Source organism: Vulpes vulpes, chromosome 13 (assembly GCF_048418805.1).
Source record: "Vulpes vulpes isolate BD-2025 chromosome 13, VulVul3, whole genome shotgun sequence".
Taxonomy (NCBI): domain Eukaryota; kingdom Metazoa; phylum Chordata; class Mammalia; order Carnivora; family Canidae; genus Vulpes; species Vulpes vulpes.
Genome location: NC_132792.1, coordinates 55,728,222 through 55,753,361, shown reverse-complemented (window position 1 = coordinate 55,753,361; position 25,140 = coordinate 55,728,222). Strand labels below are relative to the sequence as shown.

Here is a 25,140-nt window from a genome sequence, read left to right as displayed (position 1 = left end):
ACATTAGGCGTACAGCCTACTTGAAAAAGTTAAATGAGATGACTTTTAAAGCATTCAGTAGAGTGGTACACAAGGGAAACACTGACATCACTTGCTCCTTTGCATTTTCTCTATATTAAATTAATATTTCTATATAGTTATCCCTATTTCTGTAGGTTTCATATACATACATATAAATGTAAACATAAACACATACACATAACTTATTACTGCCATTAACTACTGTGCCTAGTTACCATTTATTAAACACTTTCTGTGTGCTGGGCACCCAGTGCTTCACATAAATCATTTAGTTTTCACACTAACACCATAAGGTCTAAAGTATTATTAACTCCCCACTGCGCAGAAGAGGAAACTGAGGCAAAGACATAAAGACCCAGCAGAGACTGCACAGCTAGTTATAAGTAAGTGTCAGGGCGAACTGAGGCCCTTCTGCTAAAGAGCGGTTTCTTCTTATAAGAGAGATTTTATGCAGTTAATCTCATTTGATTTTTAGGCTAAAATGAAGTAAGGTAATTATATATTCCTCATTTTTCATATCCCATCATTATTTATGTGAAGCATGTAAATGATTTCACTGGGCTCGTTTGAGCATACCTGATACTTGTATGTAAACAAATACCGTGGTGGATTGATGCCTGAGACAGGTTGGAATAGATCATAAGACACTGAACTGGAGCTTCTAATGGAAACTAATTTATTAAAATCAGGGATAGTAATGATAATAGGCACATATTTGATGAAGTAAAATCTGATGCTTAAGGGATGGACTTTCAGAATTTTAACTAGCTTTGCAAAATGAATTGAAGCATTTTGAATATTAACTTAATTGTAATTTTGTGTACATTATTATCTTCTCTTCAGGAGTCATGGATAAGTATGAAAAGTTTCCTAAGTTGTGATTATTTATTTGATAATGAAATGTTTTAGGAAGCAAGGTTTACAATTTAAAACCCTGAAGTATTGTTGTTGTTGTTTTAATATTTTTTAATTTATTTATTCATGAGAGACACAGACAGAGGGGCAAAAACAAAGGCAAAGGGAGAAGCAGCCTCCCTGTGGGGTCCCAGGACCCCGGGATCATGCCCTGAGCCAAAGCAGATGCTCAACTGCTGAGCCACCCAGGTGCCCCAAGTCCTGGAGTGTTTTAAAAGATGATTTTTCTTTCTTAGTTTAGTTGATCACCTTCTTTCTGGACAAAGAATCCTGCTACCTGAAATTATCCTCATTATGGATATGTTAAATAAGAAATATAAGGATATTTATAGTTAGCATATATAGTATATACTGAACTACTTTCCATTACCACATGGCTTATGAATTTTAAGGGTCAATTTTTTTTCTATTCATGCATTGATTCCCAGAAAGTTGAGAGTTACACAACTTGCAAAGTAATTGTTATCTAAGTAGAGAGTATGTTTGATATATGTCCTCAAATTGCATTAAATACTTAACTTATAAGGGAGAACAAACAGTATGCATGCATAACACATAGTTCTTTTACTTAAGCCTAAAACAGTTTTGAGTAATGTTGTTTCCTACCTATATAAAGTACATATTTTTTCTTGTGAGTCAAAAACCTGACATTTCATTTTGTGAAACTGAATTGATAACTTGGATATTTGAAACAAGTAGCTATGATAAAAATGTATCCTTCTTTAAAAAGGGTTATAATTCAATTAGGCAAGAGTTTTTGAGTATTATGTGCAAAACATGTAGTGGTTTAAATGATATAAGGAATAAATAGGATCCCTAGAGTTTACAAACTAGCAAAATAGTTGGAGAAATAAATACAATAATAATTCTCATTCAAGTTGGTTTATAGTAAATTTTGTAATATACAAATCACTTATTCCTGGATACAGATACAAATATATGTATTCATTTCTATAGAAATACATACACCAAAGAGATTGTATAGCTCCTCTTTATTACATAGTGTATTCCAGATATTGGTAATGTATGCAGAACTTATCTCAAAAATTTTTTTTTTCTGCTTGAAGAAAACTAAGGAATAAAATATTTTTTTAAGCTAGATATTTTAGTACTGTAGGGCTGCCTTAACAAAATACCAGAATCTGGGTGTTTTAACATCAGAAATTAATTTTCTCACAGTTGTGGGGCCTAGATGTCTGAGATCAAGGTATTGGTGGGTTTGATTTCTTCTTGGTCTTTCTTTCATGAATGTCTGTACCCTAATCTCCTCTTCTAAGGACACCAGTTTTATGTTCGGGCCCATCTGTATGACCTCGTTTTACCAAGTACAGTCATATTCTGAGGTTCTGGGGGTTGAGGGGGAAGGCACAATTCATCACATAACAGCAGGGTAACCGTAAGTAATTTAGTCTTACTACAGTCTTATATGTTCAGATCTTCCTTATGGCACATGCATATATTCGTTTTAGACTATAAATTAAATCAACTCAGTCCAAAACCAAAACCACTCATGTTGACATCTAGAAAGCCTTCTTCTCTCCTAATACTCACCCCCCAATCCACATAGTCATTCTTGCTTTCATGCAACCTCCCTTTTGGCCAGTCTGATTAGGACAAATGGCAAAAATTGATGTGGCTTGAGGATATCATCTAGATTCACTGAATAGACATACAAAGATGGATCTTCTATGAATAAAACAGACTATGAATAATAAGTCTTTTTTTTAATTTCTATATGCTACATATGTACATACTACTATTTCCCCAAGTTGGCCTTTGAGTAACTGGTACAGCATTTTAATTAAGTAGCAGTAGAAGGAAATTCTGTGGGTATGTATATTTGGGGCACTGAGACTCTGAAAAGTTAAAGAGCAATGGCCAATTAAGCTAACTCCAAAATAGGGCAGGTACTGTGTTTGCATTTTGGAGAAACATTTTAAATATGTCTTTCTTTCGGATTTCACTCTCTACTGTATCCAAGACCTCACATAAAACATATATGCTGGGCAGCCCAGGTGGCTCAGCAGTTTAGTGCCGCCTTCGCCCAGGGTGTAATCTTGGAGACCCAGGATCGAGTCCCATGTTGGGCTCCCTGCATGGAGCCTGCTTCTCCCTCTGCCTGTGTCTCTGCCTCTCTCTCTCTCTCTCTCTCTCTCATGAATAAATAAATAAAATCTTAAAACATATATGCCTCAACTTAATTTAGGAGCACTAAGTTTTAAGAAGCATTGGATGCACAAAGGAATATATACAATAATTCAGGGACTACTAACCAGTTATTCCATGAATTAAAGAGCCATACAGCTAAGCACCACTGATAATGGTAGCAAAAGGGCCAAAATGCCAGACCAGTTCTGAGGGACGCTATCCATGGCTGCATCCTCTCTTTCCTGGTCAGGAGAGATAAACAAAGACACAAGGCCTTTCAGGTACAAAGGGCAATTTCTGTATTTGAAGTTATGCATTAAACAGATTGTTTCAGAATTTCTCAGGTAGAATCCTGACACTCAGCTTGCAATAAAAGTGCCACGATTCATTCTCACAAACATTTTTCGTTTCACTCACGATATAATTGCAAATCACAGGCATTTGAAGCAGTGTGCTCACTCCAGTGGGTCTGTTTTAAAATTGTGGAAGATTGGTTGCATTATGTCTTTAGCCATCTTGCAATAAATATCTTAGGAACAGTAGTTCATTGATTTAGAGAAAATTATCAGTCTTGGCATGGGGTGGTATGTGTAAAGCATTTAAGACAGAGGGAATTAGAGAGTAGACCGAGTTGCTGAGTGACCCTTGACAAGTTATTAACTTGTTTGTGCTTTAGTTTGCCCGTCTCTAATCTAGAGGAATACTACAGACTTTCATAGGGTTGTGAGAAGCTTAAATTGGACAGCACCAATAGAAGACACCACCTAGCACCATTTTCTAGTACTTGGCAGTTATGTAATAAATGGAAATAGCCTTTCTTTTCATCTCTGTGATGTTTAATTTCCTCTTATGATCCTGGAAGTAGTTATTAAAAAAAACCTTCTCAATTTTTCACATAAACCATAAACCAGGAGTTACCCTCTTCTGTTATATACCTGATCTAATTTGAATTAGAGATCAGCCAATATCACCTCCAAACGAGCCTTGCAGTTTCCACTTCCCCTCCATCTCTGCTGCTGTGTCATCCAAGCCACAATAATGGCATATCTGGACAACTCCAGCTGCCCATTAACTGTTCTCTCATTTTCCATAGTGTTTCCCTTAACATAAGTAAGAACCTATCACCTCCTGTCTAAACCCATCCAGTTGGTTGCACATTGTGCCAAGAATAAAATCCAGACCCTTTGTGTGACCGCTGAGGCATTTGATGACCTGGTCATTCTCTTACTTCTGGCCACATCCATGCATCCATGTTTTCTCCATTATCAAAAAAAGCCAAGTTATTTTTCACAACTTTGGCCCTTTTCATTCAAAACTCCTTCCCAAATCACCACCACCTCCCATACATAAACATGACCTGAATGTCTTCACCTTTTCCTTCTGTTTAAATGTCACCTCCAAAATAAATAAATAAATAAATAAATAAATAAATAAATAAATAAATAAATATCACCTCCACAGAGATGGTTCTAGGAGTTTCCTCTGATTTGTGCCTTCTTCATATTTATTGTTGTTTGGAGATAATCACATCAGCCCAGCTGGCTGAGAGGTCTCAGCAGCAGAAACCGTGAACATTGTGAAAAGGGCTGAAACAAAAGGCTAGGAGAGCAAGAGAAGAAAGGAAATACAAAATTTTTAATAAAGTAAAAAAAGTCTGGCACATTCTTTAATCTCTTTAAAACTTTTTTTTTAATAATGTGGAAGCTTCTTTACATTTTTACATAGCCACATGTCAAGAAGGTTGAAATAAGGGAAAGTAATTTTGAGAATCTATTATATTTAACTCAATATATCAAAAATGTATTAACTTCCATGTGAATCAATGTAAGTATAACAATCATTAATGACATAGTTTACATTGCTTTTTTTTTTTTTAGTAAGCCTTCAAAATCTAGTACATTTTTATGCTTGCAGCACAAGTCAATTCCCACTAGTCACAGTTCAAGTGCTTAGGACCACATACCATGTTGGTCAGTGAGGATCCAGTAGTGAGTCGAATGAGATTCAGTCCATACCACTCTTTCATTGCCTGGGTTGACTCTTTATTTAACTTTGGGACGATTGGTTTTTCAGATTAGATATGTCAGATTTCTGTTTTCAAAGACTTTTTAATCAATTCATGGGCAAATATTTTCTCACATTTATGAATATGAAAAACCTATCATTTCTTTTTTAATTATGTTTGAAGACAAATAGAGTTAATAAGGGTTAGTTTACACCAGAGAATTCATGGTTCTGCTAGACTTTCTGCTACTTGTAAGATTTAGTTGTAAGGCAGTTTATATGGAGTGGCATTTACAAGTGATTCGCAAAGTTGAGTGGTCATCAGAATCACCTGAAAGCTCATAACCATGCAGATTATTGGACCCACCATGAGAGATTTTGATTCTGGGATAGAGCTGAGAATCTGCATTTCTCAGTATTCTTTAAGGTGCTGCTACTGAAGCGGCTGAAAACTGTTACTGGTGCAGATCATCTCCTCTGCTCTCAGGCACTGTGCTTGTCAGGATTGTCCTGAGCAGCACCTTTCATTTCGTCATGTGGTCAGTGATGGAGACCTTGGAAACCACTATTTTTGTTTGTGTGTTTGTTTGTTTGTTGGGGGGTGGTAATCATAAGTGGAGGACATTACCTGTACATTCATTATGATGCTATATTTCATATGGAGAATGGAGGAGCAAAAGAACCATAGAGGGGGAGGAAAGAGAGAACCATATAACAAATTTCAGAACAGGAAATTGTTAAAGAAATGTCACTAAGATGGGGGGAGGGGAGAGCAATACAAGCTCCCTGATGACTGTCTCTAATGTTTTGCTTTGAGAGGTGGGGAACAGAGTCTATATTCTAGGTCCAGATGATAGACTTTTACGGAAGCAATAATAGCTCTGTTGAATACTCAACCACAAGTCTAATATGTCCCCTGCTGTAATTTATCTGTTTTTCTAGCCATTTAATACCCACTGAATTCCAGATCTTACAATTAGCTTTGAGGATCACATGGAAACAACTACCATTGTTTATATGAAACGAATAATGCTCATACAGCTAGTGTATCTTGTTGAATTTCTACAAAGCTGCTGTTGTGTGAATCAGGCCCCTGCAAATACTAGATAAAATTAATGTTAAATTTCTGAGTAATGAGAAATATCCTTACCAAACTAAATATAACTTTGATAAAACTGTGAGTTTGAAAATTTTTAAAGGCTAAATTTGGAAAAAAAATCAAATGAAATTACTCTTTGTTTTTTCTGCAAGTCTTAATTTTCCTATTGCAATATCTAATATTTGTTGAGTACTTATCATTGGCGGGCATTGTTCTAAATGCTTTATCTGCTTTAACTCATTTAGTCTTCAAAACAACCCAATGATTCTATTATTATTGTTCTTCTTTTTAGATGGACATTATACAGCTAGTTTATAGCAGAGATGGTATTTTGAAACACTTATCTGCTCAAACACCTAGCTGATATTCAGTTGCCTTAGTTTGTTCTTTTAAGGCAGGATTCTCTCTTCCTTGATCTTCTGTTCTACAAACCTACACCCAATTACACATCGATTTAATTTTTTGCCTAGAATTTTTTCACTTTTGCATAATTTCATGCTTAGGGTTTCTTCTATGTCTTCTCTAGCCATTTACTTTATCTGAAGTATAATCCCTTTTCTTTTTGCTTAGATCTATCCCTTAGTAACATTTTACATTAATTCATTCTTGAAATATTGAATATATTTATACATATTCTTACTGTTATTAGAGCAGAATTGTAACAACTTCAAAGAATTTTTTAAAATGAAAATTGAATTTCCCATTATTCAGCACACACACATTTCTGTTTTTGTACTTTTTTACCTACTCTTTTATATATATGTGTGTTTATGGGCATGCATAGCTTTTATATTTATTCACCATGAGTAATTTGTATTTGGATTTTTTCACTGATTATTTAATTAAAGTTTTTTTCTTATTAGAGAAGTTTTTTGAATTCTTTTTGCAATATCACATAAAATTCCATTGAGTTGAAATAACACAATCCACCTAGCCATTTTCCTATTGTTGTACAGGTTGATATTAATTTTTTTCCTACTCATAATTTTGTAATGAATGTTTGTACATGGACAGAGCTTTTTAAAAAGTTCATTTATTTCTCTAGTATTAATTTAGTAAGTCAACAAGTCAGCTTTCTTTAGCTTTTGACACATACTGTTGTATTGCTTTTGCTTTTAACTGAAGATTTTTTTATTGAATTTTGACTTTTCTTAAGGACACATTCAAATTTTTACATATGTAAAACATAATCATTGACACCTAAAGTATTTCCAGTTCCCTAAAAAAAATACCATGGTACACTTACTCACACCTAGGTTAAATCTGCCTGTTAACTGTACTGCTGTATATATTAGTAGCTGATTCTTTTTCATTGTTCTGTAGTGTGCCATTGAATGAATAAACAGCAATCAATTTACTAAGTCTACTGTTACTGGATATTTGGGTTGTTTCCAGTTTGGGGCTATTACAAATAACGCTGCCTTGAATGTATTTTATGTCATTTGTTGGACCTGAGCCCTCATTTCTAATGAGTATATTTCCAAGAACAGAATTACTGGATCATAGAGGATACATATGTTTAGATTTTTTAATTTTCTTATGATTTAAAATCAATTTAAAATACTAGTACAAATATTTCTATATTGTAAATTAGTAAGAATATTATACTCATCATACAAAGAGGAGAGAATTAATAATTTAGGAAAGTAGTTACCAAGTTATGTTTAGAAACTGTGTTTTGTTCATGGCAAAACTTAACAAGCCTTAGATAATTCCCTTTCTTTCTGTACAAATTTATCATACATGGAAGTATATAAGTATTACTGCAGATAAATATTCCTAAACTATTCAATTTTTTATATTAATAAAAATAGTGATAACTTTTTAAAATTGAGATGCAATTGGCATACAACTACTATTACTGCTTTGGCTGTAGGCACCTTTTACTGCTACTTTTCGTGGAATTTGCCCATGTGTGTCACTTCACATTTAGTAAGTACTGAATACACACTACCAGCTGACAGGTAGGTATTTGCTTATGTTAATGAACCTCATGAAACCATACCCTTGCACTGTGTTTAAGATAGAGTTCATGTAAATAGTTTAGGTAAGCACAGCACACGCAAACACCACACACACAAATCATGAGCTTTACCGTGTATTAGTGAATACAATTTTGAAAACATGCTTTTTATTTAAGTAAGGTTATGAAAACAATGAGTTTTAAAGAATTTAAGCTATTCTCATGCATTATATCTTCTGCTCCTATTATGGGAAAAATTTCTCTAAATAAATTGGATGATTCTTTTATATCTCTTACACCTCTCAACCAGGAAGTAAGCACAAAAAATTCCTCTAACACCGACTTTCATGCAGTCATTAAGCAGCTTTTATATTTGTTAGGGTGTGTTGGCAATAAATATCTTCTCTCTGGGACTCCCAAATTATAGCCCGGTGTGAAGCTTAATTATATCATTGAACTCCCACCAGACAATGTTTCCTTTATTGCAATTCTTATTTATTGGAAGATAAAAGGGTATAAAGTGAAAAGAGTAGTTGGGAAGTGATAATGATTGGCTAAGTACTATGAAACTCCCTGCCACTGATCAAACTATGTTAATGTTTATTTTAGTCCTCAGGAGTAATAGTCACCTGTTAAAACTCCATCATATAAAGCCATTTCCAGGTCTCAGGGTCATGTGAGGTGGGAGACAAATAGAATGATTTATTTTAAAACCAAGATACACATCAGATTTAAACATTTTAAATTTGTGTGTTCTTTTCCATATTGTTATACAAGTGGCCTTACTTTTGGGAAAATAAAATTGGAGAGGTAATGTTTAAAGATACTACTATTACATTGGAAGTGAAGCTATAATAAGTGATATTTTTAGGACAGTTTTAGCAATAAATGACAACATACCCCATATTGGCTCTTTGCAGGTATGTTTTCACTCATGCTCTCCCTCTCATTCTTAGTATCGGAATGAACATTACCTTCGGAAGACCAGTGAGTAGGCTGTAGTATTGAGCACCTAATAGCATCCAGATTTTAACTATTGGAATAAATATTTAAAAAATTAAGAATATTGTGGCATCTACTATAGTACCTTATGCATAATGAGTGTCTCAATAAATATTTGTTGAATAAATGAATATATTAATGCAATAGGTTAGATTTTTAAAAAATGTATCCTTCTTTGATTTAGATTAACAGCAGGTATATTGAGAAAAATGTAGAAAATGAATAAAACTTATATAATACTTCAATAAATGATAGGTATAGCAAAAAATATAACTCATGATTTGTTCATTTAAATGATCTCTGAAAGAAAGTTTGAGTAGCACTTTAAGCCAGCAGTTCTTGTCCTGGCTGTATACACTAGCCAAGCACTGTACATGTGTATGAGGAGTTATGTATTCCAGTGTCTATCACTAGAACAACAAATAAGACATTGCTTTCCACTCATACAAAGGGTATTATATGGGAGTACGAATGAATGAACCTGAAGTAAACCATCAATGTGGTTGGACCTCAGACACTTGACATTGAGTGAAAGAAGCAAATCAGAGACGGATATATTGAGTATGATTTCTTTTATATGTTTTCAAAAACAAAATATAAACACTGTTTTATGTAATATGTAAATATTAATGTAATTATTTTCTGTGAAGAGGGAAGATTGAGAATAATGATCAAAATCTCCTGTTAATGCTTAATTACTTCAGCATGTACCTGGCAGGTGGATATATGATTGTAGAAAGGCATAAATGAGGCTTCCACAGACTGTCAATGTGTTCTTTCTTTATTTGGGTGATGTTATTCAGTGTTTCATTTATTATTAATATTTAACCTGTACAAATACATTATATATATATGCTTCCTTTTCTGATATATTTTACAATTTAACGAAATAAACTGCTTCTTAGGGGCACTAGTATATTAGGTCATATCTTTGTATTCGTGGAACTTTCAGCTAGAGTAAAGGTACACATTAATTCAGTAATTGCAATTACTATAGGCTTATTGAATGAGAAGTACGTTGTGCCATAAGGCTGTGCAATAAGTGATATGATCTAATCAAGGAAGTGCAGACTTTCACTGAGAAAGGGGAATTGAGCTAATATCTAAATAATGAGTGGAAACTAACTTGGAAAAGAAGGAAGAAAGGTAAGAGTACTTCTTGTAGAGAAACTGATATAGGCTTTGTGGTGCAGGAAGGAGCACAGTGAATATGAAGACAAGAAAGAAGGACAATGTTTTGGTGCAAAGAGAGAAACGAGTGTTGGGAAGAATATTATTCAAGAGGTATGTGGGACCAAAACGTGGATCTTACAGTTATATGTTAAGACTTTTGTCATTTTCCAGAGTGATGTGAAGCATTAGAGATGTTTTAAGTAGGGAGATCATGAGAACAGATTTACATTTTGAATATATCATTCTGGCTGCAGCTGGGTAGGGGCAAAGGTATACATGGGTAGACCAGTGGAGAGTCTATTTTAGTAGTTCAGGTAAACACATTTTGAAGGCTTGGATGAAGGTACTGTAGAGGGGGTGAGAAGATATAGATTGATTTCAGAAAAATTTTGAGGGCAAAATGTAGGGGATTTGATAATGGAGTGGATTTGGGGAGTGAGTAAGAGATACTTGGAGAATGATTTCCAAGTTTCTAGCTTGCTTAAATGAGTGATTGGTGGTACTCTTAACTGAGAGAGGGAATAGAAGAAGAAGACCACAGGTTATAGGGACTCTACATTGTCTGTTCATATTTATACATATTAAATGTGTGCATGTTAGACTTCTGAGTGCAGATACTGATCTAATTTAGACCATCTTTCAAAAGTGTGTTTCTAAACTGTTTGCATTATGTCTTAAACTGAATATTCAATACGGCATAAGACCTTTTTTTCTCCCTCTCTTTTTAGACAACAGACAGACATGTGAATATAAAGGAGGTCTTTTTTGCCTCTTTCTTGCATTTCGATTTCTAACCATCACCCCTTCCTTCTACCATAGGAATCTCTTGACTCTCGATTTAACATAGTGGAGGATTATTGGTTCTTTGCTGCTCATCATGGTTAAAATAATACCCTCCCTCAATAATGAAGCAAGTGGTGTCTATTCTTAGGCTTGTTCCAGTATTAGTGAAGATCTTGACATATCATAAAGGTGTAATGATTTGAAGAGTAGTTCTGTGCTGTCCCCTTTGAAGAGAGAAGGCTGATTAGGGCCTTCCTGAGTCTAAGAATCATAACATTTCATTGCTCTCTTCCAACCAGAAATCCCATGGTCATTCTTCCCTTTAATTTCTGATAATACGGTGGACTGTATATCTAGAGAAAACTTTCCATTAGTAAAAACTAAAAAATGCCAACAGAATGTATAGTTTTTGAAAAATATGTTTTTTAAAAAGACTAATTGTACAGCTGAGTTGGGAGGGTAAAGGAATTTTAAAAACACATGAACACCATGAAATCACAAATTGAGAGAAGTTAGCAAGGACTGAAACAGATGTTTTTCCTGGGATATTTGGCAGTTCCTCATGGCATACAGTTTAAGATTTGAGAACATTTTTTGATAAACAAAAAACAGCTTTGGCTGGCAAAAATTGGTTGGGTTGTATTGGAAAGCACTCTGTATCAATAGGATCTCTGGAAGGCAACTCTTATTGTTAGTTCGATGAAACAAATACAATGGTTATGGAAGAGGTGGGAGAGAGAGGAAGAGGGAGAGAGAGAGAGAGGATGAATATGTTCTTAAAGGAGAGTAGGAATAATTACTTTTCTTGGTTTTTTTTCTGAGTGCAGTGTTAAGCAAAGCGAAGTTTTACCTGAAGAAAATTCCTAACTTCACCCTCATGTAATTCAAATTCACATCTAAAAATAAATTCCAGTTTTAAGGTTGATAATTTCCCCAAGTACTTTGCAGAAGCAAGCAAAAATCTCACAAAAAGAAAAGCACTCTAAGTCAAGGCCTTAAATAATTCTTACAGATAACATTTCAAAGGGCATGAGATCATATTAAGAAATCAGCACTAAATAAGGTAGAACAAAGCATAAATTTATTCAGAAAAACAAACACCAGATACAGACCCAAAAAGACTGTAGCTACTGGAATTTTCACTTATGAAACATTAATTATATTTAATATGTTAAAAATAGTATATTTTCTGAAATATAGTAAAAGGCAAGACTATAAAAGCAATAATATATTTGAAAAAGTACCAAACAGTAGTTTGAGAGAATTAAAAAATAAACAAATGAGGGTTGAAATTCATTTTATGGCTTATACAGCGGAGGAAACACAGCTGAAATGAGAATTTTTTTGAAATAAATATCTGAAGAAAATAGAATATAGAGCAGAGAGACAGCTAGAAAATATGAAAGAGACTTTCAGAGATAAGGAGGATAAAAAGAAAAAGTGTCACATATACCTAATTGGACAGCCAGATAGATGGAAGAGAGAAAATCAAGGTGAGACAATATTCAAAGTGATGGGGGCTATAATAGATTTTGAATTTATGAAAGACACCTATCTTCATATTCACAAAGCAAACAAATTTCAAGCCAGTAATACGGGAGAGTATAATCAACAGAACACTGTAATATATTACAGCAAAATCACTGAACATTGATCAAGATGAAGAAAGGCAAAAAAAAGTTAACAAAGAACAGAAAGGTAGTAGATGGTAGAACCAAATCCACACATAGCAGTAATCATTATAAATATGAATGGATTAAAATTTCCAGTTAAAAGAGATTATTGGACAGAGAACAAAACAAAACAAATCCCAGTTCTATTGTTAATAGAAAAACTCCTGAACTGAATAATATAGAAAACAAAAATTGGGAAAGATATACCAAATAATTGGTAACCAAAAAAGGGGGAAAGATTCACTTTTTAAATAGCAGACAAAGAAAATTCTAAAAAATATTGTTCCATGTGGTAGCCAGCCTCTGACATGAACCCCAGTGATCCTCGCTTCCTGGTTGGTATTCATCGCTTTGTGTAGTCTCTTACCCAAATGAATAGGCATGACCTGTATGTATAACCAATAAGATATTCCAGAAATGATAATGTGAGAGGGAGGGAGGGAAGGAAAGAAAATTATTAAGCTAATTTTGATTTGTTATGTAGATGACATGATTTCCCATTTAGGAAAAAAAATCTACACATTATTAGTCTTTTTAAAAGAGATTTATTTATTGATTTATCTATCTATCTCATGACCTGGGATATAATGACCCAAGTGGAAATCAAGCACTTGATGCTTTAACTGACTGAGCCACCAAGATGCCTCAACGAATTATTAGTCACTTTTAACTATAAAATCAAGATAACAAAATTCAAGCACAATTCCATGTATTAATATTTAGTTAATATTTTAACTTGGAAAATGTTCCATTTTTAATAGCAACAACATAAATTGTAAAGTATCTAAGAATAATTAAAATCATGCAGATTTTTTATGGAAATTATAAAATTGTATTGAAAAACACAAAGATACATCCAAATAAATGGAGAAGCTCACTGCAGATAAAAAGACACTTTTTTAAATGGCGATTTTCCTCAAATTGTTGCATGTTTTAACACAATTCCTATCAAGTGTCAACAAGACTTTTCATGAAAGCTGACTAGCTCATTTTAACATTCATACGATAGATCAAAAGGACAGGAATTGCTAATTCATTCCCGAAAAGGCAGTATGAGGAAGCACCCCTTGCCCTATCAGATATCAAGATCTATTTTAAACCTATTAAAATTATTACAGTGTGCTAGTTCAGGAGTAAATTGCTGGAACAGAGGGCTTAGCTCATAAACAACCCACACATACATGGAAACTTGTTCTTTTATAGCATTGCACATCAGTAGAGGGAGCTTAGTCCTCTGGCAGAAGGTGTTAGGAAAATTAGCAATTTTTATGGAAAAGATAGAACTGGACCCCACCTCACTCACATGTAACATAAAAATCAATTCCAAACAGATTAATAAATTAGAAGGGGGACATAACAGAATATGTTTCCAATTTGTTTTTATGAAAGGATTACTTTTAGAAAGAAGCACAATCGTACAGATAGTCTGATAAATTTCACTTTGTTCAAATTCCAGGCTCCCCCCACCTTTAAAGGCACTGTGGGAAGAGTGAAATGACAGTTCCAAAAGCCAGACTAAAATGTTTGCATGGCCCATGACCAACAGAATTTAGAATCTAAAATATATAAAAACTTGGTAAGCTAGTGACAAAAAGACAACAAATAAAAAAAGTGAGGATAAGACAGTCATGTCATAGAAAAGAAAGCAAAGTAGCCAAGAAAAATTTGTAAATTTGCTGACTCTAATCTGTAACACTGGAAAGGCAAATTTAGACCACAATGAGTGTTTATATCTTGCCTTATTTCCAGGAATAAATGGCAATATCAGCATTACTGAGCAACTAGAACTGGCATATGCTGTAGGTGTACGATGCTTTAGAAAACTACTTGGAATGAATGGCAAAATTCAGCAATAACTGTGAGCTAGCAGTTCCACTGCTAAATGGACCTCAGAGCAGGGCTTCTCGAACTATTCAGGACAAAGGAATCCTAGTTTTGAAATTTCCCTCCTTCCTTCCTTCTCTCTCTTTGTTTCCCTTCTCTTTTTCCTCCCTTCTTTCTCCTCCAGCATGGTAATGATGTTTATTTGTAATACAATTTAACTATATTTATTTCACCTTGCTTTCAGGGTTGTTTTTTGTTTTGTGGGGATTTTGTTGTTTGTTTTTCTGATTCTTGTTCTTAATTATTTATTTTTTTCCCAATATGGTATGTTATGCTTTCAAAAGTAAAAACTATGTATAAAAAGCGATCCCTTACAGAAACCACATTCCCTCCTGTATCCCTTCCACTCAATACCCCTCTCATGTAACTAATTTCATTGGGATTTTTTTGGCATGATTAGAAGATATATGCATGCTAATTTATTTTTTTCTCTTTCACAAATAGCTCTATTTGTGATTATACATGCTTTCTGCCTTTTCTTCCCCACCCCCCCACCCCGCCCTCATGATATCTCTTGAGATTTTCTGTCATTTCTTGAAGACCTTTCTCATTCTTTTTTTTTTTAGATAGTTCTCTATTGTGTGACTGCATCACAGTATAGTCAGCCAACATCTTAGGTTGAATACGTAGTTTCAATATTTTAGTTTTCATTTCTTTAAAATCACTTCTTTTGTCTTTATTTTGTTTATTGCTACTACTACATTCTTGAAAGGTATATTTTGTCTTAATAATAACAAAAAAATCAATTGAAGCTTACATTGCTGTCAATGAATTAGGCATTATGGGATCCCTGGGTGGCGCAGGGGTTTGGCGCCTTCCTTTGGCCCAGGGCGCGATCCTGGAGACCCGGGATCCAATCCCACGTCGGGCTCCTGGTGCATGGAGCCTGCTTCTCCTCCCTCTGCCTGTGTCTCTGCCTCTCTCTCTCTCTCTGTGACTATCATAAATAAAATAAAATAAAATTCTTTAAAAAAATGAATTAGGCATTAAAAATAAATTATATGGGGGATCCCTGGGTGTCTCAGCGGTTTAACGCCTGCCTTTGGCCCAGGCGTGATCCTGGAGACCCCAGATCCAGTCCCATGTTGGGCTCCTGCAGGAGCCTGCTTCTCTCTCTGCCTGTGTCTCTGCCTCTCTCTCTGCGTCTCTCCTGAATAGATAAATAAAATCTTTTATAAAATAAAATAAAATAAATTATAGAAATTTATTTCTCTAATTTAGCAATAATGTTAAGTGATAGAATTTTAAAACAGACTTATTTACCAATTGAAAAGAATGTATAGATATTTATAAAGTTATGTATGTGTTTATATTTTATCCAACTTTTACACATTTTTGGATTATAGTTGCTAACGTAATCTTAAAAGTATCACGATTGTTAAGTGCACATGACTCATATGCCACAGTGTGACTTACCACAGGAGTTCAACACCATCATACTGGTGAAGCCCTGCTAAATAAGACTGATTCTAAAAAAAAAAAAAAAAAAGACTGATTCTGAGCTCAGATATTACAGCAAAATCCAATTACTATTAAAGCTTCTAACTGCTTACCCTCTATTTCTGTACTTATCCCGTCATGGACTTATAACAAACAATCCTTGAACTGGCGTAGGTCCACAAACCACGTGTTGATATGTGCACCTGGAAACATACACCAGAATATTTATAGCAGCACTGTTTGTAAAAGCAAATATTGGAAATACCCCAAATGTCTATCAATAATGGAATGGATAAATGCACTGTGGTATATTCACGTGGTGATTTATTATAAAAGAGAAAATAAATCACTCCTCTATCCATCAACATAAATAAATCTCATATAAACAGAAAATTCAGTTTGAAAAATCAAATCAAAGAAAAATACATTATAGTAGCATTTTCATTTATATAAAGACCCAAACAGAAACAACTAAACAATACACTGTTATTAGTTTATGGGTATGTTGTAAAACTCAAAGTAATGTAAGGAGTTATTAGCATAGGATAGTAATTAACTCTAGGAGTGGGATTCAATCAAGGAATGGTATCCAGGGTCCTTCAAAGTCACTGTTCATGTTCTACCTCATAAACTAAGCATTGGCATATGGATATTTATTTCATTACTATTAAACTGAACAGATACTAGCTGTTATTTTATATACATCAGAGGTTTCATAATAAATTATTAAAATTATAAATATGCAAGACTAAAAATAAGACTCTTTGAAAGACTTTAAAGAGATGTGAATAAATACGTAGAGGTTCTTGCATGGAAAGACTCAGAAATATAAAGCTTCTAATTCGCATGAATGCCATAGATTTGTTTCAATCCCAATCAGAATAATTAAATTAAAAAATAATATCCATATCTTAAGGTCTGTTAAGGATAGGAGGTCATTATTGCATACGGAGTTTCAAGATAAGGATTTTCATGACAACATACAAATTTGTTTTTTAAGGTGTTCTGGGATAAAATATATAATAAAATGCCTGCATTCAATGATTTGGCCAGACCCACTGTAGAATTAATACTCAGATTACTGAAACTGGAAATTATGACAGAGAGCAGGGGCACTGAATCTCAGGCTCTCCTACTAACTGATCTCATGATTTTAACTGCATAATCCAATTTTCTAGTAACTAAAATGAAAACACCAATAGTATTAATAACTAAGATAAAAATTATTTGTCTTAGCCGTACTCTAATGAAGAAGTCTATGACATTAGATTATTTTCAGACTTACTTTTGAGAATAAAAACATATGATATATGTAATGTGGTAGTGTGATTTTTTTTCCACCTGTATTGTGAAAATCCATTGATGTCAATCTTAGTTTATCATCATGATAAATAAATTAAGTAAATTATAATTTATTTTATATTTCTCACATGACAAAATAGAATTTTAAAAAAATACCCCTATTCCCTCAAAAGTTAGAGATTAAATATGAATAAGAACAACTTGATATACTAGATATTAATTGAATTCTAAAAGTATAATATTTCTTTAAAAGATTTTATTTATTTATTCATTCATGATAGACACAGAGAGAGAGAGAGGCAGAGACACAGGCAGAGGGAGAAGCAGGCTCCATGGAGGGAGCCCGACGCGGGACTCAATCCTGGGTCTCCAGAATCACGCCCTGGGCCAAAGGCAGGAGCTAAACTGCCGAGCCACCCAGGGATCCCCCTAAAAGTATAATAATTAAAGCTCTATGATACTGCTTTGAGAAAAGAACAACGGAATAATATAAAAGCTCTGAAATTATGTTTATAAATGTATAATATATGATAATACAATTCTGAATATTTTATAATATGTAAGTAATTGTAACATATCTATGAGTTAACTATTCAGTAAGTACTTCTAGATGCCATTTGGAATGAAAAAGATGAGTGAAATATTGAGATAATAAAAAAACACACAAAAAAAGACATATCTACCTGGTTTTGGAAAAAGAAAAACTAACTGTAAAAAATATAAGAAACCATAAGTATGGATAGATTTGTTAGAAGAGAAATATTTTTAGAATTATATAGAAATACCATTAACCTAAAAATCAAATAATCTATGAACATTATTTTCCATAAATATTACAGACAGGTTTAAATCTAACATATTAAAACTTCATAAATGAACAAGAACAATTCTCAAAGGTTAATAAAATGACATATTTAAATGGCATAACTGCATAAAAACCAGCTTTCCTTGAATATTAGCCAGGATGCAAATTATGCTGCTAGAACTAAATGGCCCAAAAGGGTTGCTGTGATAAAGTAGAAGTTTATTTCCTTCCCACTTAGCAACCCCTAAGCCCCTGGTCTAGGCTGAATGATTATTTGTGTTTCACAGGGTCCCCTGGGGACTGAGATTGTTTCTCTTGAATTGGTTTGCTATCTCCTGGAGCCCGGGTTGGCAGTTTTTTGTGTAAAGGACCAGGTAGCAAATATTGTAGGATTTGGGGGCCATATGATGTCTGTTACAATTAATTCTGCAGTTGTAGGGTGAAAGTGGCCACAGACTATACACAAACAAATGGATATGGCTGTGTTTCAAAAAACTTTATTTACAAAACAGTCGTCTCTGTCATTTTTATGACCCTTGCTGCAGGGCATTGTCTTTACTCTGCCTGGATGAGGCTAAATCACAGGCACATCTGTATTTCAGCTTGCAGAAAGGAGGGAGCATGGAGGATTTCATGCACAATATCTTCAAGCCTAGGCCCATAAGTAGCAAGCTTCACTTATGATCATATTCCATTGGTGAAAACTATAGCTACAGCCAGCTGCTGAGAAATGTGATCTCCAATTCCAAAGTGCCCAATTACTTATCTCTTGCCATCGAGGGAGGATCATATCTAAGGGAATTGCTAGTTGTCACTGCCAAACTGTAGTCATATAAGTTCAAAATTACTTTAAATTTTATAATAAATGATATAAATAATGATTTTCAAAGAGCAAAAGTGTTTTATTCAGTGTTGACATTATACCATTACTAGTGGGTACAATAATAATTGTTGCAGTTTTAGTAGGTCTCCAACATCCTTTGGTTCTAATACAACCTCAAAGCATTTATTGTCATTACTTTTCAAATGAGTAATTGATTTTTTAAAGAGTTTAAAGACTAAAGTATGCAATTAGTGAGTGTTTGAGCCATGATTCCATCATAGGCACTCCCATTGCAAAGCCTATGCTCTGCACTAGTGGATAATGAAAATTAAGACCACTTTCGTGGTGAGTGCAGTGACACTGTGGGTCAAAATTTATGAAGAAATTCATATCATCCGACTTAATTATCCCACTTCTAGAATATTTTGAAATAATTAGTGATATTGTCAAAGTAAATACAGTTCATGTACTATCCTATCTTCAAATAATGTTTTCACATAATAATGATATAGGACAATGCTCACAATGTAATACTGTATAAAAATAAAAGATTGAAAACACTCCAAATAGAGAATAATCTATATAATATACATATATTAAACATGTACACATGCATATATGTGTACGTGTTTAATATATGTATATGCATAGCATGTATACATATTAATGTATATGCACATACATACATCTATAACTATCTAATGTAAGAATATATTAAAAATGGTACTTTGGATGATAAAATTATAGGGCTTTTTAAAAGTTTTCTGTATTTTACAAAATTTTCAATAATAGGCATATATTTTGTTTGGGCATATTTTATTTAAATATCAACTTAATTAAAATATCAAATGTCAAGTTAATTAAAAACTATGCTTTCTGACTATTAAGCCTTTGATTTTCTAGTGTTAATAATAATATCTCACATGTTAAACAACTGACCTCTTAAGAAAAACTGATTAAATCAAGTGAATTAAATTTATATAGAATTTATTCTATATATAGACATGTTATTTAAATAATGAGTGCATTGGGCAGCCCAGGTAGCTCAACGGTTTAGTGCTGCCTTTGGCCAACGGCATGATCCTGGAGACCTGGGATCGAGTCCCACATCTGGCTCCCTGCATGGAGCCTGCTTCTTCCTCTGCCTGTGTCTCTGCCTCTCTCTCTCTCTCCATGTCTCTCGTGGATAAATAAATAAAATCTAAAAAAGAAAAAAAAATAATGAGTGCATTGTCCTAGCATATGCATGTCTTTTCATGTGGCTGATTTTATATTTCTATTTTGTTAGCTTTTAGTTTTATATGCCCATTGATGGGCCATTTTATTTTCTTTTTTGGGTTTAATTTCTGCCAGGAAGGGCATATTTATGAATTCCTTTTTATAATTTAATTTAATTTTTTATTTTTTATTTATTATTTATTTATTTATTTATTTTTAATTTTATTTATGATAGTCACACAGAGAGAGAGAGAGGCAGAGACACAGGCAGAGGGAGAAGCAGGCTCCATGCACCGGGAGCCCGACGTGGGATTCGATTCCGGGTCTCCAGGATCGCGCCCTGGGCCAAAGGCTGGCGCCAAACCGCTGCGCCACCCAGGGATCCCTAATTTAATTTTTAAAAAGATTTTATTTATTTATTCATGAGACACAGAGAGAGAGAGAGAAAGAAGCAGAGACACAGGCAGAGGGAGAAGCAGGCTCCATGCAGGGAGCCAGATGTGGGACTCGATTCCGGGACTCCAGGATCATGCTCTGGGCTGAAGGCAAATGCTAAACCACTGGCCATCCAGGGATCCCTTTTTTTAATTTTAGTGTGTAGCACAGTACCAATAAGATTTCAGCTTAATTAACTGGGCGTTCAGTTTTAGTTGACAGTCGAGTGAATCAGTGGCAAAAAACCATTTGAAATGTTTCATCAAATGTTATTTCAAAAGAAGTAATATATTTTAATGTAAGCTCTTTGCCAGACGTGGGGCTTGAACTCACAACCTCAAGATCAAGAGTCATGTGCTCTACCGACTGAGCCAGCCAGACACCCCATCCACTATTTTAAATCTTGAGAAAGGTGGCATAACTTATTTTCTAAATCAGGATACTCTTGAGAGTAGCAAGGGAAGCTATTATTAATTATGCTTGGCCAACTGACTGTCACCTGTTCAAGTTTGGGCTACTGGTCATTGTAACAAGGGTTAACTATAGCCAATCAAATTGAATTTTAATGTTCAAATGGAAGATTTGCTATTCAGTAATTACAAAGTAATCATAAACCCCTTTTAACATTGCATTTATGTTAAAACATATTCGATTTTACTGATTCCTTCTATTAGTAATGACATTGCTACCATCTTTATGATATATTATCTCAGGTCAAAGAGGATGGAGACTATAGGAACTGACTTTTCTTGTTTCCATTTGGGAACATTGGTAAGTTTGTTTATATCATAGATGCAACCTAAAATTCAACACTTTACTTTTGAACTCATCAAAAATTTTAATTTTCTGACTCAGAATTATTCATTTCTTAGAATTCTGTATGTTTTCTTTGTTTCACCAGTACTGTATTAGAGAAATAGGATTTTAATTCCTCACGGGGATGGCATATGCTTTATAGAGAGTGACAAAGCTGCTTCAAGGTGGAGTTAATTCGCCTTGGAGTTCAATGACCTGCTCCTACAATTAGTCTCTTATCTAGATTTTCATTATGTGAGCCTCAGCACATAGCTTATCACTGGTCAGACTCCTTTCTTATTCTTGAGGTAATTCAAACCTTCAAAAGCTAAATTTCCAGCTGTAAAGCATCCAGAGTGGTTGTTAATGAAGACACATGTCACCCCTTGTATAAGTTCGGGCTTTTCAAGTATCTTTCCTTTAAAATTATACCGTAAAAACCTTGACTTTATTTTTTAAGTGTTAAAAGAAAGAAGAATATGCATAGTTTCCCTATGCATGTGTTTCATTTTTTGAGTAATAGGCCATGATTTTATATCTCGGTTAAATTATTTCCGTCCATTATTATTGTTATCAATGAAGAAATTCATGATCTGTGAAGATTTCTGAGCATATGACTTATTATTAGAAAAATAACTTAGAATTACAGGGATTGTTATAGGAAAGAGAGAAAAAACTTAGTAAAGCCTTATGTCTGCCAAAAAATTTTTAGACTTTAAGAGGGAATTTATGCAATATTGTTTCCTTATAGGATGCATAGAATGTTATGCAGTGACTGACAGAATAAAATATTAGAGGCCCAGTGTGATCATGCAGCTTCATTCCCAAATTTTCCTGGCTTTATATTTTCATAGCACTTTTGCTGCTCATTTATTGAATCTATATTATCTTGAATGATATGTCTATACATTTGCCTTCCACTTGAATGAGGGATCTATGAAGGCACCTTCAATTATTATTCATTATAATTCTTAATCACATTGCCTACTCTGTATTAGGCCTTTAATAGACATGTTTAGGATAAGTAATAAAGAAATGAATGATTATATAGGGGTTTTAATGTTCAAATGGACCATTTCGGGATGAAATTGTAGCTCACAACCATCCACCAGGGTAGCGGTATGTCAGGCCTCTTGAATTTAAGTTTTCTATACCCTATACCACCAGCCCGTCCTGATATCTGCAGCCTCATTCCTACTCCAGGACTATAAAGTTATTTCTTGTTTTGTTCCTTGCTGGAAGCAAAATAGCACAGGAACTAATAATACTGATTTGGCCCTTCTGGAATTAAGTGATTGATCTGCCTCAATCACAGGCAAGTTATTTCATATTTCTGATCTTAATGTTTTATGGGGTTTTTTAATGAAGAAAGTAATGTATATCACATGTGATAATACTGAGCATTAAGTAAGATGTGTATTAAGTCATTAGTACATTTACTAGTACATCCTCACTTATCCTCTTGTTCTCCAGTCACATTGGTCTACCTGAAGCTTCCAGAATACACAGATTGTTGGTGCTTTGGTGTTTTGCTGTGCTCTACACAGAAGCCCTTTTCTCCCCAGTTATTTTTGCTAGGTCTTTTCCTAAATGTCAAATTCTGAGAGAGCTCTTATCTAATCAGCCTATCAAAAATAGCCCTAATCATGCTGTCGTCTCATCTTGTTTTATCTCTCTTAATTGTACTTAGCAGTCACTGACATTTTAATATATATATATTTTGTATGCCTCTCTTGCTTACAAGAATAAGGTGCATGAAGGCAGAGACTTTGCCCTCTTTATTCACTGCTCTAGCTCCAGTGCTCAGGAGAAAACTTAGTCTATTACATCATGAAACACCTATTTTTTGACTGAATGGAAGGAATTGTATAAGAAAATGCTGCTATTAAGAATCAAACTATTAAGGAGGGCACGTTTTGTGATGAGCACAGGGTGTTGTTTGTAAGTAATGAATCACTGAATTGTACTCCAGAAACCAATATTGCACTGTAGGTTAACTAAGTAAAATTAAAAAAAAAAAAATCAAACTACTTGGAAACACTTGTGTATATGCATATTACTATAAGTGTTAACATTTTGTAGGGAATAAGATTGTCAATTATATATAAAAAATGAGATATAGGTCTTGAATTCTTCCCTATTTCAGCCACACCCATGTTTTTTGTGCAATAACAGTCTTTAAATGCATTTTTCTATCTCATTAAAACCCAAACAAATAACTCATCTTCCAAATTAAGTATATCAAGCCTCAAAACAGTAAAACACTAAGTTTTTAGGAACTTGACTTCCTAAAAAAAAAAAAATGGACACTGGACTACACAGTCTATTTGAGAACACAAAATGTGATTTTTGAGAACATAAAATTTATTAACTTTTTTAAACCTAAGTGATATATTTCATATAGTTCTTCCATCTGTCTCTATTAAGAGATGTATTTGGTAATAACATTGCTTCTAGATGGATAGGAGGGGATTAATAATTAAAAATTAAGTTTCATAAAATGTTGGTATCTTTAGTTACACACATATCCAATTGTGACAGTCAATGTGGTGAGAAATGTTCAAGTATTTATGCTCTAGAGAACAATTAAATGATTTGCTACAACCTGGTGTTATGAATGAACATAGAGAACTATAATTTTCCGGGTAGTTGATCTTAAAGTATAGCAAAGTGAAATATGCAAGTAATTAAAGAAAATGTTTTACTAACATTTATCTTGATAAATTATTTCAGTTCTACGTTTCATTTTGCAGACACATCTGCAATGCCATTGAATTAGTGAAATAACTGAAAAGCTCATAAAAGTGATAATTGCTTTTATATTTTTGAGCAAGATGTTAAAAAGATTTTTAAAACTAACCATAATGCTCTATTAACAAAAAATCTTCAATAAGTTACTTTTGTTGTAGGGGCACCTGGGTGGCTCAGTCTATTAAGCGTCCAACTCTTGGTTTTGGCTCAAGTCATGATCCCATGCGTCGTGGGATGGAGCCCCATGTTGGGCTCCGCAGGGAATCTGCTTGAGGTCTCCCTCTGTCCTGCCCCCCACTCTCCATCTCTCTCTCTCAAATGAATAAATAAAGCTTAAAAACATTAGTAGTTGCAATGTTTGAATATTTTCCGTATGCAAACTTATTTAATCTTATCTTCAAAAAACTAAACCAAAACCAAAGCAAAAAAAAGATCCTAATTGAATATGGTTATAGCTCTATGGGATTAAGTATTCTAAGTCAGAACTGGTTACAGTGAGTTGTGTGGACTTTTCCACCTAGTGAGCATTATTGTCTAAGTGCTTATGGGAACCGTAGAATGCCTCTTATCCAGGACTTCTTTGTCTAGAAATACTCAAAATTTTACAAACTTGTCCAGAGCCTCATGTATCTAAAAAACTCATTTTCTACACTTTGAGGATCTTATTTTCTGTATAAGATCGTAGTTGAATTATTCAAAATTCAACATAAATATTATTAGGAAAAGAGGAATGTATAGAGTTAATATTGAATACATTGCGCCACCTACTAAGAATGAGGTTACAAATGTTTGAGGGTGGTATGATATATAACACAACTCAAGAAGGGACTTATGGGGTTACTATAAGAATTTGCTGATCTGTCATACTTGAGATTTTTTTTTTTAGAGGGGGGCAGAAGGAGAGGG

At 33.9% G+C, this 25,140-nt stretch overlaps 1 protein-coding gene across 9 annotated transcripts in view; it reads left to right on the top strand.

Annotated features, from left to right (window-relative positions):
• The window catches only part of HNF4G (hepatocyte nuclear factor 4 gamma), a 121,661-nt gene that overhangs the window by 10,595 nt on the left and 85,926 nt on the right, over nucleotides 1-25,140 (top strand). For 2 of the 9 annotated variants that reach the window (XM_072734456.1, XM_072734453.1), the window contains exon 1: nucleotides 10,344-10,436. The exons of the other annotated variants lie outside the window; for them this stretch is intronic. The gene's annotated coding sequence lies outside the window, so the exon portion shown is untranslated. Of the gene's footprint in view, nucleotides 1-10,343; nucleotides 10,437-25,140 lie in introns of those variants that run through there. 9 annotated transcript variants of the gene reach the window in all.